Source organism: Spea bombifrons, chromosome 3, assembly GCF_027358695.1.
Source record: "Spea bombifrons isolate aSpeBom1 chromosome 3, aSpeBom1.2.pri, whole genome shotgun sequence".
NCBI lineage: Eukaryota > Metazoa > Chordata > Amphibia > Anura > Pelobatidae > Spea > Spea bombifrons.
In genome coordinates this window covers 56,796,006-56,810,724 of record NC_071089.1, presented here as the reverse complement: position 1 = coordinate 56,810,724, position 14,719 = coordinate 56,796,006, and positions in this window count along the sequence as shown.

Here is a 14,719-nt window from a genome sequence, read left to right as displayed (position 1 = left end):
CAATAATTTTTCTACTTTGTGAAAAATACTACCAAAAACGGGGCAAGCTAGAAGTGTAGCTCTGTAGCTTATATGTCAGAGAGACAAGAGATGAACATTTAGCAGGTTTGCTGAAAAAAGAATCACTTTACCTAAAGTTGTTCAAAGTTTTCAAGATTATTAAATACTGAAATATACTGTACTCAACTTGAAGCTTATTATATTTGCACAACCCACACATAATTTTCTACCTCTAAAGAACATTACTCATTTGGTGACACATAATCTCATAGGCTACCATAGAAACACATAGAAACGAGATATAAATACCAAGAAGTTGCTTTGCAATTTCTTAGACATATGCAAACAATAAAGCAACTAATCTGTCAACACTGAAAACAGGTTTTCCACCACAAAATATAATAATGGAGTAGTGGTCATTAATGGCAAAACATTACAAGATTCAATATTATTATCCTAAGTCAATGAAATGCAGCAGTGTATTGAAAATACATCTGTACCGTATAAATAATGTTTTTCTCACAAATTTCTTGCTGAAAGTAAACTAACAAAGGAGTGCCAGGAAAGAAATAGTACTAACTTTTATATTATATTCAATAAGTGAGGATTAAAAAAAATCAACATTTCAAACATAATGAAAAGTACTTTTTAAAGAACACCATTCAAAATATTCCATTCCCAAAGTCCAGTCAGAAAACACATCGTTACTTTACCTGGAGCCTTTGCTAACAGCAACACACTCTGTGTGCGAGCAGGACAAGAAGGGCTTTATTTAGATACAATTATTTTGATCAGATCATCTAAAAATATAAAATATGGTGAAAAATTGAAGCAAAGCAATTTTCTTGTTTTTATTTGGAAAATCTTTCACTCATTTACAAAAGCTAATGAAAAAAACTGCTAAATAGATTGTACTATTTGTCCTGAGTTTAGAAATAAAAAAAAGTTATAGGGCAATAAGTACAAGTAGCATGTTGCTATTTCAAAACCTTTTTTTTCAAAACTAGTCATTCTGCTCCCATGTGCTATTTTTGGGACACCTTTGAAGATGGTCAGTTCAATGTTTGAAAACTAGACACCCCTAGGTATTTCAAATGCTAGTATTTTAACTATTTCCATGCACTGATTCTACTACCAGCCTTTGTGGTAGTCATTTTTTCTGTTTTTGTTTCACACACATTTTACTTCAGGTATGAATTTTAACGCTCCTGGTATATGTCACTGTCAAACAACACTCCAATATGAGTTCAGCAACATCTCCTGTACAGTACATCAGGTATGAATTTAGAGTTCATACTGGTATAAGTCACTACCATACAACACTGTGTTAAGCAACATCCCCTGAATACAGTGATGCCACAAATGCATAGGCTTGTTTGGTTCTTTGGGGGCTAAAAGGTCACATTTGTTTAACCTTTGTCGTCAATTGTCATTAAGGGATGCATTTCCATGACGCACCTGGCAAGTCAATTGTAGTCAATGGTTAAAAAATGCTTTACAAGTTTAAAGTTCTTTTCTGTAACACTATACTGATGATGAACAAAAAACATGACGATTTCTTTCCTGCATTGCTAAGCCCTAAATGCAATAAAATACATTTATCAACAACCTATAGAAACATAGGAACGCTTCCTTACTCTGCAGTGATCCATTCTTTAAGTTTTTGTTGAATACTGAGGAAATTCAGTTATGTAACAAGGGGCTTGGTGTGCCTATCTGCCAATGTATCTTTCCTTACTCTGGGGTGATTATTTTTTATGTACAGTTCTACGCATTTTGTTTAAAAAATGGTTAATTTTGCCTTTTAATGTATCTTGCTTTATTTTGTCTCTTGGTGGATGTTTTTCATGTTACCTTCTAATGTGCAATGGACTTCTGGGATTTACAATGATTGAGCAAAACTAATATTTGTTCATATTTCTTGACAGAACTTGTATTTTCTGACGCTTCAGTTGATTTACAGTGTAATATTCCCTTTTTCCTGTACTTTTCCTCCCAAGATACAAAGCACAATAAAAAGGTCTAGAGTTATGTTAATTGAAAAGCCAATTATACATTTAAACTATAAAATGAGGATATTCTGTATGTCTTCTATTGAAGTTTACTTGTTTCACAGTATGCATTAAAATGCTATTTGGCTAAAAATTTGCCTTTTTTTAACCAAACAAATGTGTTTTTTTAGATATGCTTTTATTTTCCTCCTTTTTATTCTTTAAAGTGTTAAATTGTAATGAAACATTTATTTGTAATGCTGTTTAATTGTGGGAACTGACTATTCGGAATGAACTACTAAGCTTGAAGATGATGTAATTTATTATAATTTGTATCTGTAATTTAATGTTAATAAATTTTGTTGGGTAGGCTTAAAAATTAGAGAGATGCATAAAAAGAACACAGTTGGAACGGGGATTCGGTGGATTAGCTTAATGTGTTTGGTCTTCCAGCTCCAGAAGTTAAAGGTCCGTACGAGCGACTTTATTGGTCGCCGATGGGGACCTTCTTTGGCATCAACCAACGAAGGGCAGCGGCCCTTCAGTGGTTGATGCCAGAGGAGCTCCTTGCCGGTGACCAATAGAGTTGCACATACAAACCTTTAACTTCTGATGCCAAAACTTGGCCTGGGGAGGGCAGCTGCCCTCCATTGGTTGATGCCAGGGGAGCTCCCTGCCAGTGACCAATATAGTCGCATGTACAGACTTTTAAATCCTGATGCCGAAACGTGGCCTGCAGAGGTTCCAGGAGTTAAAGGTACGTACGAGCGACTCGATTGGTCGCTGGCAGGGGCCGATCAATGAAGGGCAGCTACGGACCTTTAACTCCTGGCACAATCCCAGGCTAGAGGCAGTGACTTGTATGGGAGGAAGGGACCAGGGAGATTAGCTACAAAATATTAACAATATCAACGTCTTCGTGTACGTTTACCTGCCACCATATTAGTTTATTCAGTATTTGGTTTGAACAACGAAAACTCACCATTCGTGTTCGTTCTCCTGAATACGAATGCACAAGTCTAATATATATATATTTTTTATTATTAAATGTTAGAAGAACAAAAGATGTTGAGAACTATTTGTAAAAGAGTCTAACACATTTAACATCTCTGCTAAACCCAATAATATAAAAGGACCATATGTAATTATTGGTAAAGGCAATAGTAAAAAATATGTCATAAATAAATATCATTGAGATATATTAATAGGCTTGAATGATAGGGAAAAAAGGTTTCCCAGACCTTAAATATGGAATGAAGGATTTGCTGAACAGACATTCTATAGATAGTATTGTAACTTGTTAATGCATGGTATAATTGTGACTGTAAAAGGGCATTACAATATGCTTACAGTGACCACCTAAAATAGGGTTTAGACGTGTAAAGACCTTAGTAAGCAGGTTTGAACACCCAATCAGGTGAAGACCAATAGATTGAAATCGTTATCCAAACCGCATATAAGCAAGGCATTGGAGAGGCATGGGAGGAGAGGTTAGGGGAGATGTACTTGCCATCCACGGACTCTTCACGTCCCAACACTCCCTCCCTCCATTCTCAGGAATGCATAGGACAGATGTCATGAACTAAATTCTTCTCAAAGGTTTTGTAAGACTTATTTTGTATTATTTTTATCTACTTTTTATATTCTTCATCCATTTTTGTGTGTATTAAATATTTTACCTTTGCTTGCACCTAAGTGAATCTGCCTATTTTTGTGACGCATATACATATATATGTGTTGTTCAAAGCTATACGAAGTCTGTGGTGGCCCTAAATTTATTACACTATTTGGTCAGGAAAACATTTACAAATTATTACAAATAAATTGAACGCAGGAACAAAACACATGGCATTCTGAATTAGACAATATATCTGACCTAACCAGATAATGAAGTCACTGGCTAAATGCATACAATAAATGCATACCTAATTAACAAATATGATAATAATGTACCGTAAACAAAGAATTTGGATAATTCGCTTGATTTACAAAGCTAATGTCCAGTAACAATAAAAACCCTATAGGCAAGAACACAACAAGGAGCTCCCAAACTGTCCTGGAACTAGAACTTGCAGGGTACTTAATGCAGCTCCAGCAATTATAGAGTATAGTATATATATATATATATATTAAAATAATGAGTCAGTTTGTTTTTTGTTTGGGTTCTGTTCATTAACACCGAGCCAGTCACTCTTCCCTTTTATTTTATGGCTAATACCTCTGGGCCAAAGGCTATCTTGTGTAATTATTCATTAAGGTCACAAGAAGCCTCATTAATATCTGACTATAGCTATTATTCATAGGGCATCCTGTATTTCACTGTGCTATAATTAAAATTATATCAAAATCCCAACCCTATACAAGATATTTTTACATTTGTCTCCCCATACTTTTAGGATGTCTAGGACTGTTCATAGCTCATAAGTGTTGTCACACCAGGTAGATTTTCATTATACAAACCCTCAATCTTCGTTCTACAGCAGCCACAGCCACACACATTTGGTTCATTTTTGAGAATATGAAACTTAACACTAGGTTATTCATGTCCATCCATCAAGCACCATCCAGTCATTTTCTCATGTAAGGCTGACATAAAAGTGCATGTCCAGTTAAAATGAACATGCTTTGAGACGCTTTATTGAAAACCATGGGTGCATGGGTAAGAATAACACTATACAGTAACACATACTCTCTAACATGGTACAATAACATGCATGCACACATGCTAAAAGCATCGTCTGAAAAATGCACTATACACTAACAAATACACATTCTACCACCATAGAGTAACACATACTCACTCTCACCATACCTGTACGCGTTCTCTCAAATCATCGGTGCAGCTTACCAGTGCTTCCTCTCTCCCTCTTACCCAGGGCCGGCCGAAGACTTAACGCCGCCTGGGGCGAAGTTTAAAATGCCGCCCCCCCGCGCCGACGCCGGGGGGGGCGAAGTTTAAAACACCACCCCCCCCGCCGACGCCGGGGGGGGCATTTTAAACTTCGCCGACGCCATAATCTACGATCCCCCCCCCCGGTACTTACCTTTAAACAGTCCTGCGGCGAGTCTCCCTGCTCTGCCACGGTGCCGGCTTGTAATGCTGAGCGCCGGAAATTGACGTCACTTCCGGCGCTCTGCATTACAAGCCGGCACCGGGACCGAACAGGGAGACTCGCCGCAGAGGAGAGAGAGAGAGGGGCGCCGAGTGGGTAAGCGAAAACCACTCGGTGCCCCTCTCTCCTCCGCTTCAAAAAAAAAAAAGCGCTTGGGGCGGCAAAGTGCCACCCCTTCTAAAGTGCCGCCTGGGGCAATTGCCCCAGTCTGCCCCATTATAGGGCCGGCCCTGCTCTTACCTCTATAGAAACCTTTTCTTCATTGCAGCTTGCACTACCCAGGTAAGCTGCTCTGCTGCTTTTGCTTTACTACCAAAGGGGTTAGCTAAACCTTCTTTATGTGAACCTGCTGTGTGCCTTGGTTCCTAGATGCTGTGCACCAGCCTTATCCTTACCATGTTTTTAAAGGATAACACACAATCATATCCAAGTAGAGAAGCCATCTCTGTTTATCCCTGTGATTACTGACTATTATGATGAAATACAAGTCCTTACGTTTATATATTTTTTAACATAAAAACACTGTAACAATGTTAAAGAATGTATAAAATATAGTTGGCAATACACAATACACTGTAAATAAAACAAGGAGCATTTAAGACATACCTTCTTTAACATATTTTATTAATTACACATTTTGAAATGGAAAAAATATTTATCTTACCATTGTTTATTTTATCATATAATTTTAGGTTCATTCTGCCTCTGACTCTGTCTAATTCTATATATTACAACTTCAAATTCTTCTTCTCTCTTTAACTCTAAGACATTATTTATCCTTAGGGATTCTTTGAAACTTCACTCGTCCTTATTATGCATTTTGTCTCTCTTTTTGCTTTACTTTACAGATACAATTTCTTTCATCTTCCAGTCTAATGTTATCTTTTTTATCTTTTGACCTGGTTTATGTATGATAGATACAAGGACTTCTACAAGATAAAAATTGTATTGAATTGTATCTGGGGGTATAAATACTCATTCAGTATCAATACTTTTTCACAGCACTGTATATATACACTTACTGGCCACTTTATTAGGTACACCTTGCTAGTACCGGGTTGGAACCCTTTTACCTTTAGAAATGCCTTAATTCTTCGTGACTACGTCTACATGCCTGCCATGGGATTGGCTGATTAGTTATTTGCCCAATTTCCCCCCAACCACCTTGGATCCCAGGGGAGGCCTGAAGGCCAAGTATAGTCAAGTGCTCCCCATTCCATACCACTGTATATCAGCTGCCATCTTATCTCGGTGTACACATCCACACACACATACTCTCACTCATATTCTCTCTCTTATGTAGTCTGTTTCAAAAACATAAGCTCCCTCACTGACCACACCCAGTACAATTACAACTTGTGTTACCTTGCTGGCATTGTCAGTCTACATTTTTGCTGCTGTTCCACCTTTGAGGGCCAAGTAATGTTGCATTATGTGATCATACTGAGCGTCTGTCTCTCAGCTTCCCCAACAATTAATAAAGTAACATTTAAATGAGATCCCTGCCTTTTGATACATACATATAGCAAGACTTCCTAATACATGTAACAAATGTAAAAAAAAGTTGTTATGCCACCATGCTGGTAGTTGATCTTTTGCTAGACCAGCTTTCCAACATGCATGTATAGCCAAGTGGTCCAACACCCACATACACACTTTAAATATAACAAGCTTACCGCTCCAGGTTTTACTCTTGCAGTCGGGGGTTCTACAGCAGGGTCACTACCACACTCAATGTGACATGTCAAACTTGAAGTCAGTCCGCCCCTGCTTAATAAATATGACCAGCACTTTGTGAAGTACTGACTGCCTTTGCAATAGCCCTACTCTTGATCCAATCCCTATTTTGTAGGGATTAGTAATTGTGGAAATATTTATTTTCTGTTTTTGTTTCTTTAACCTAAATATGAAATCTAACCCATTCATATGTGTGTGTTCATACCCATTGGTATGTATGTGTGTAACCTACATGTATGCATCATTACAGATATAATCTAAATTTAGTACTTTTCAGAAGATACTTAAATTATTTCACTTATATGCATGGTTTGCCCTAAACTAGACATATTTGAACAGGGAAAAATTGGTGTCCTGACCATCAGCCTCTAAATGAGTAAATTAACGATTAGTTATGTATAGAAATCTGAAAAAGTTTCTTGTGGAAACTTAAGTTTTAGTGTACAGTGCATTCAGTAATAGAACATTTAATTAACTGACTCAAATCAGTTAATTACACTGCTTATATATTTATTTGCATGAAATAATTAAACTGTATATTGTTTTGTAAATAGGCTAAATATTCACTCAAAAAATCATTAATATACGTCAGCTAACTCACTAACTTAATGAACATATTTAATGATTTTTAGGAGTAAAAATAAAACACAAGGACATTTAACACAATCAATGAGGTCAGTTCCATAGTGAGTAAGTATGAAATTAATTACACATATACAAGAAAAAACTGACATGTTATGCTACTGTTCAGGTTTTATTAGGTCCCAAAGCTGTAGAAAATATTTAATATATTTGATCTTATTTTGCATGTGTGTATTCACACCAACTCCAATGTTCTGGAAAATGTGAAGACTATATGTGAAATTTTACAAAATAGTAGTTGGTCTAGAGGGGTCACAGGTCTTATTTAGGAATAACATTTACTATAAACTTAACTTTTACCTGTCACATAAATCAGGAGAGACTAGAACTATTCAGAAAAAAAACCCACAATCCTTAAATCCTGCAGGCAAGATTTTAAGAATCCCAGCGCAGGTAAATCAATCACTGGATCAGTAACTTTGACTTGCCTGTTCTCAGTATATTTGTTGTATTAGATGCACACGCACAGTTAACAATTGTGGGGGTTGTACTGCAAATACAGTGAAAAACGTAAAGTAAAGTACTGTAGGCTACAGTATGAGTGGTGCATATGCAAAGTGTTGTTGTTGTTGCTGTTTTCTTGTTCTTTCATTATTCATTGTCACAGCTGTGGTAGAGTTTCCTGTTGGCCATCATAAGTTGTGTTACCTGAAGAGGCACCCAAACTGGGCTTGTTGGGGGGGAGGGTCCAACAGGTGGCTTATGGCACCCACTGGACTGGGACGCTTGGCAAGTTGTGGTGAGAACCGCCTGCAGGGCTAGTCCCTGCAGCTGGGGGATGCTTGTGTTGTTTGTGGGAGTAAGTGGATTTGTATTTAAATCATTTTAAAAAGGAAAAAAAAAACTGTTTTATATTTGTATTAATGTTGAGTTATTCAGGAAACAATTACATTTATTTTAATATTTATGGTACAGAGTTTTAGGACACCAGTGATTTGTTGGTTCTCTGAATTTATGTTTGGCAATTTAACAAGTATAGGGATATTTTTTCGATTGGCGCTAAGCATTTTCAGAAGTTAAACAATGCTATTTTTTGAAGAAATGGCTTTTCTTATTTTTTTGTATTATTTATGTTTTACACAATGATAACTGATTACATTTGGGATCTTTCATAATTATGTTAAAACATGTTGAAACATGTTAAAATTGAGGGGATTTTAATGTTTATCATAAAATGATTTCAGAGCTGAAGGGATTTGTCATTATAAGGATTTTCTTTTCATTAAAAATCACTTGAAAATAAATGTGTTGCACCTTTATATTTTAAGAGAACATTCAGTAAAAGTACATCTCTTTTCTGAACAATATTTTAATTAATAAATCATGGAAACTATAATTGGCTAACACTTTCTAAAATTATTACTACCCATAGTATACTATTTACTGGCAACTGTACCTAACGTCTTTATATAAAATATTTAATCCAGTTTATTTAACTAGTTTATCTAAAGCAAGTATGAAATCTGGCTATACAATATTCAATGATTTTGTTTTTTTAAGTTTGCCTGTCAGGCTATTAAATATTGCTTATGTCAGATGATAACAAGTTGGCAGTATTACCTTTTTTGAAAACCATTTATGCATCTTTTCTTATTCAGTAAGTGTTTTTTGCACTGAAGAAATCTAGGTGATAATATATACTGTATATATATATATATATATATATATATATATATATTGCCTAGCTGACAAGTATCAAAGCACATATGATGATGTAAAAGTCCAATTTCTCTTTTTTTATCACCTATGAGAACCCTTGAGTATCATTAGACTTGTTATAAGTTTATGGTTGAATCTATGAGTCTTTTGTACAGTAGTCAATCATCATCGTTGTCACCACAAGAATTGCTAGAACAAAGATGAAATGTCTCTTTCAAAGCATCAGTCGCCCCTGGCATAGTATTTTTTCTAATGGTACACATCATCCATTGATCTCTATGTACAAGCTGAAACAAACCATGTAACTATGTAATATAGAATCTATATATTTGCAGTTTAACAACTGTGATGGAAAGTACAGTACATTTATTAATGGAAGGTATATTAGACCCGCTTTTATGTCAGTTAAAAGAATGTTCCAGGGACAGGTGTCGGGTTTGCATACAAAATGCATTTCTGGTAATTTGCAAACCATGGTAAAGGGTCCCAGCGGCAGAGCATCTGTAAAGCCGGATGGGCCAAGGCTCCAACGGCACTAATTGCTGTTTAAAATCCAATCCAGAGCCTGTATTCTAGACAGGATTTCCACAGGTGTGGACTAATTAGCAGGTAGTGTATAAATAGAGGGGATCGGACTGATGCAGCAGAGAGAAGCCATTGTTATGCCAGGAGAGATAATAAACTGATGAGTGCGGTTGGTTTATTGGAAGGTGGGAAAGCCGCTCATTGGAGATCAAGCAAAAGCAAGAATCTTTATTATATTTTGACTTATATCCACAGCTGTTTATTTTCACAGAATAAGCATTGAAACTGAGCTGGATGTGTTCTGGGCATTATTTAACCTAAAAGACTGTGCTTACTAAAAGATCCTTGACAAAATCCTTACATATAAAAGGTTTGTCACACATACATCTTAGGTTCATCAGTTACAGCATCCAGCAAATTACACAGAATTGCATGATCGTGTATGAGTTAAAACACGTTTGATGTTCGTGTGTTTATGCTGATTAAGTCATTATTACTTCCATTCCTCTAAGGCAGTAAGGTAATTGCACTTATCCTAGTTCACTGTGTCCTGAGAATAATTTACACGTAACATCTCACAATTAGAACGCATTTTCTACTGTACACATGCTGCACATTTCACACTTTCATTAGTACCTTTTATTTTGCAGATTACTTTGACTTGGATCATTAGTAAGTCATCAAAGGCGATTATTGTATTAAGAAAAAAACATTTTATATTGCATTTCTCAACTTTTGCTTTGTCTTATTCATTGCAAATAACATTTTGTCTATTAAATTATTCATAAACTCACATTGTGCCCACAAAGCTACACCATTAGAGTTACAAAAATGAAAATGTTATTCTCATATTATATTATTAATAAAATCAATATTTTATAGTAGGAAAATGTCTTCACTCTGCTTTAATCTGCTCATGGAATGCTTTTCTACTCTATTTACTTAGACAGTTCTTTCTTTCTGGTCACCATTAGGTTATTTTCAATGAGGAACCGTGTGAGTTGAACACTTCAAACTAATTTCTTCTGGGACAATATTCCCTCTTTTTTGCAGGATAAAGACACACCGGGTGGAAAACAGGGGTAACAGCAGGAAATGAGGGGTTCAGGTGAAAGGTGTGATAGTCATACCTGGTGGAAAACAGGGGTAACAGCAAGATAATGAGGGGTTCAGGTGAAAGGTGTGATAGTCATACCTGTAAGAGAAGGAGATATGGCAGACATTAGTGATTGCCAGAGGAGTAGTTGGATGAAAGCATGAAGACCAGGGATGGATGTCTGGATAGTCCAGTGTAACTCTTAACTGTCCACTTATGAAGAGTCAACTTATGAAGAGGCCAAAGTAGCTACATTTCCAAGAAAGTTAAGAGGAAGAGTGAATGAGAATGAGAGTGTGAGAGAATGATTGAGAGAACGAATGAAAGTGAATGTAGGCACTGGGCAATAAAGTTTGTTCCCAAATTAAAAAATGCCCCTCAATTTTCTTCCAGACCAAATGGGCAGGGAACTTGTTACCAGAAAACGAATGGCCCAAAAACAAATTGTTTTTGCACATGTCTAGTATCCAGACACAGACCTCCAGTATACTAGTATATAGTATACTTATATTCATATGAATAAAAATGTATATATAAATATGTATAAATATCCATCCACTTTACTATTTATATATGAAAATCATTGCATGCATGTTGCCAGACTAGTAGCTATACTGGTAAGGTGCCCATAGAATTCTAGCCATGTCGGATATAGACAGGAAGCTCTTTACAGCCATTTTTAAGGACAACATGTGTATCTTTTCTTGATCTGAACTGATTCCTAGATCACATACTGTATACCATATCATGTCTTTGTCAAAGTAAATAATACACCAATTAGTCAGACCAAGACAGGCTCAGCCATATTCACAACCTAGACAGTCATGCTTAACATCAAGCCTAGTTATGTTTATTACAATGGACGTTATCCAAATTACCTTTGTAAAAATTTAAAAAATTAATTAAATTAAAAACTGAACCATTCACACCTTCAATGAAAATCCTTTATATCAAAGTCAATAAGCGTCGTATTTCCTATACTAGGCAATCGCAATGGATGGCAACATATGTGTACAAGTGAAGTGTTTCTGCAATATATGAGATAAACCTTAAAACAATGCAAGTACTCAATTTTCATAAAATACCAATCACAATACATGTATTACCAGTTGTATAATGAAACTCAATACATATCATTCTAATTCAATTTAAAGCCACTGAAGTTGTATCCAGGTACATGAGTCCCCATAGACACATCTTGACCTTAAGCTTCTCATCTGAATTACAAATCTATATTTCAAGGTCGGACAAAGATTTTGTGAAGTAAAAATAGTCATGGAAAAACTATCGTAGATCACTTTCATATCACATGTTCAGTGTATTGCTTTCTTGCCTTAGAATAATAATAATACCAGTATTACCCTTTCGTATTTTTTTTAATACAAAAGAATGCTATTTAGTGGTCAATCATGGAGGAACTGTACTAGATTTGTTTTATTCCTTTCAACCCTGTCTTATGTGTGCCTACCCTGTACACATACTGTCACATGCATTACTTGCATATGCAGTATACGTGTATGTACACCTGCTTTATTGCATCATCAATATTCCTGTCTACAATAAATGTAATACAATAATCATATGGGTGCAAATATTTTTATATTGTTTTATGTAATTTTATTGTATTGGTTTTTTTTTAATAAACACATCGGAATGTCCTAAAAGATACAGAAGAAAAACAAAAGAAAAGTCTGAATATCCAGTTTGGGCGCTCTCTAGTGTCATGATCCTTCAGGATTCAAACGCTGACTTCTGGGTTTGCTGGTGCAGAAGTTTTGTCTCTCTCTCCTTGCCCCTCTCTCTCCCTACCCCCTATCTCCTCGTCAATAACACTATAAAATGATAAAAGCTGCTCTGGTATATTTATTCATGAAACAAGTCAAGTGAATAAATCTTTTGATTATTTTATTGAGCTTGTCATTGGTACAAAACACTCAATTTCCCATACAACGCAAGTAACGAAAACACTATTTCTCATGGAGCAAATTGTTTACATGATATCCAGAGCAGAGTTGATCATTATTCTACTTCCATTCAGACATTATAACTGTAGCTCATGACAATCTATCATATGTCTGCTTGGATGTCTAGAGAACATGTGTGACTATTAAAGGTCGGATATGCATCTAGATTTCAACCCTCTGATGCTTGAGAGCGAGAAAAAAGAAAATGGGTAGATAAAGTTTTAATGATTTGAGAACAAAAGGAACAATCTGAAAGGTCTGCTATTGTGATGTATTTTTGCTCTCTATCACTGCATTGAACTTTGTATTTTTTATCATTATGTCAGCTGCATAATATGTTAATTGGTCCCTTAGCCATCACCATCTCCTCCAGGGGCTTACCAAAGGCAGTCTTCTTCAAGCCTGGAACAAACACAGGTGTATATCCAGTTTAAGAGTCAGGGGGAAGAATAAGGACACCAAAGACACATACATGACATCAAATACGCATGCAGGGTACAATGCTGAACATCAGCAATCTCAATTACACCAGGACCACATTGCTAAAATGACCTGTCTAATCAATTTTGTATATTGTAATATTATATATTTGGTCAGTGCCAACCGTGACCCCTTAGAGAGATATCAGACTTTGGTAATAGAACAGGAAATACCTATTTTCAGCTCCCAAACCCATATACCATGCTGGGAGCATCAATAGTGTATAAAATTGGTTGGATACGACCAAAGATTCACATCCCCGTCTCTATGACAACATTTCTGCCACTATTCAATGTAATGTCCGTGCCAGTAACAAAAATTGTCCTTACGTATAGTACCACAGTAGCTTGAACAAAAGGACTCTTGTGTAGAAGTGTAACCTTTCATTTGCCTTGCATACCTGGAAGACCTGTGTATACCAAGGCCTGTGTTTACCCTGTGCAGTAAGAAAAAAAGAGGTGTTTGAGCTCCTATTTTTATTTATTTTTTTTACATTTTTTAACTTTTTTTTTTTTTCATTTTCTTGGAACTGGGTGGTTCCCCTTATTATGTCATGGTGACATCAATGAAGTCTTTATTAATTTTAATGATTTATTTTTGCCCTAGACCAGGAATAGTGATAAAACAAATATCTACCCTTAATACCACCCACAATTAACTATAATGATATAACTAATATCATAACGCTGCCACCACCAAGACAATTTATAAATGGGGTGCCTTGGTCCCCCAAGCAAATCAGACTAAAACTTTTTTTTTTCAATTCTCCGTTTATTGATACATCAGTTACAAAAGATACATGAGCAAGGATACATAGAGTGTACATTAATATACGATCAGACAGACATAATGCAATGGTACAGGCATCCATCGGTATGAGGATGAATACGAATGTTGACAAGTCGCAATAGGCGTATCACCTCGAAAATCGAAAGACATCGATTGGCCCATGAATCGGAGAGAATGAGCATCACAAGGAGAGTATCATGCAAGCATGCATAAAATAAACAATAATATGAACAGGGAAATAACAATGTAACTGCCCTCAGGGAATATACACAGAGTATACATTGTACTGGAAAAAAGAAAAGAAAAAATAAAGTTTTAATGAAAAAATACCATGCCATCTATCATGCAATGTATGTGTATGAAATATATGAGTGTATGTCAAAACCAGGGGCATGAACCCGTAGCACAGTGGTGTGAGTAAAAGGTATGCCAGCTAAGGCGCGTTCAAATCATCGGGAGTACCAAAAATAAGTCGAAAGTCGGGGGACGATACAAAGGAGACCAGAACCATCGGAGATCATGTTGATGGCCTTTACCCCTGGCGGACCAAGTCAATTCCTCCATTTGGGCAATAAACATACTTTTCTGAAGCCAGGCTTGCAAAAGTGGAGGGTTGGGAGACTTCTAGAATCGTGAGACAACCGATTTTGCGGCATTAAGTAGATGAATCGTCAAAGAACGCTTGTAAGTAGCATGCGGGTGGGGGTTTATGTGTAGGAGCAT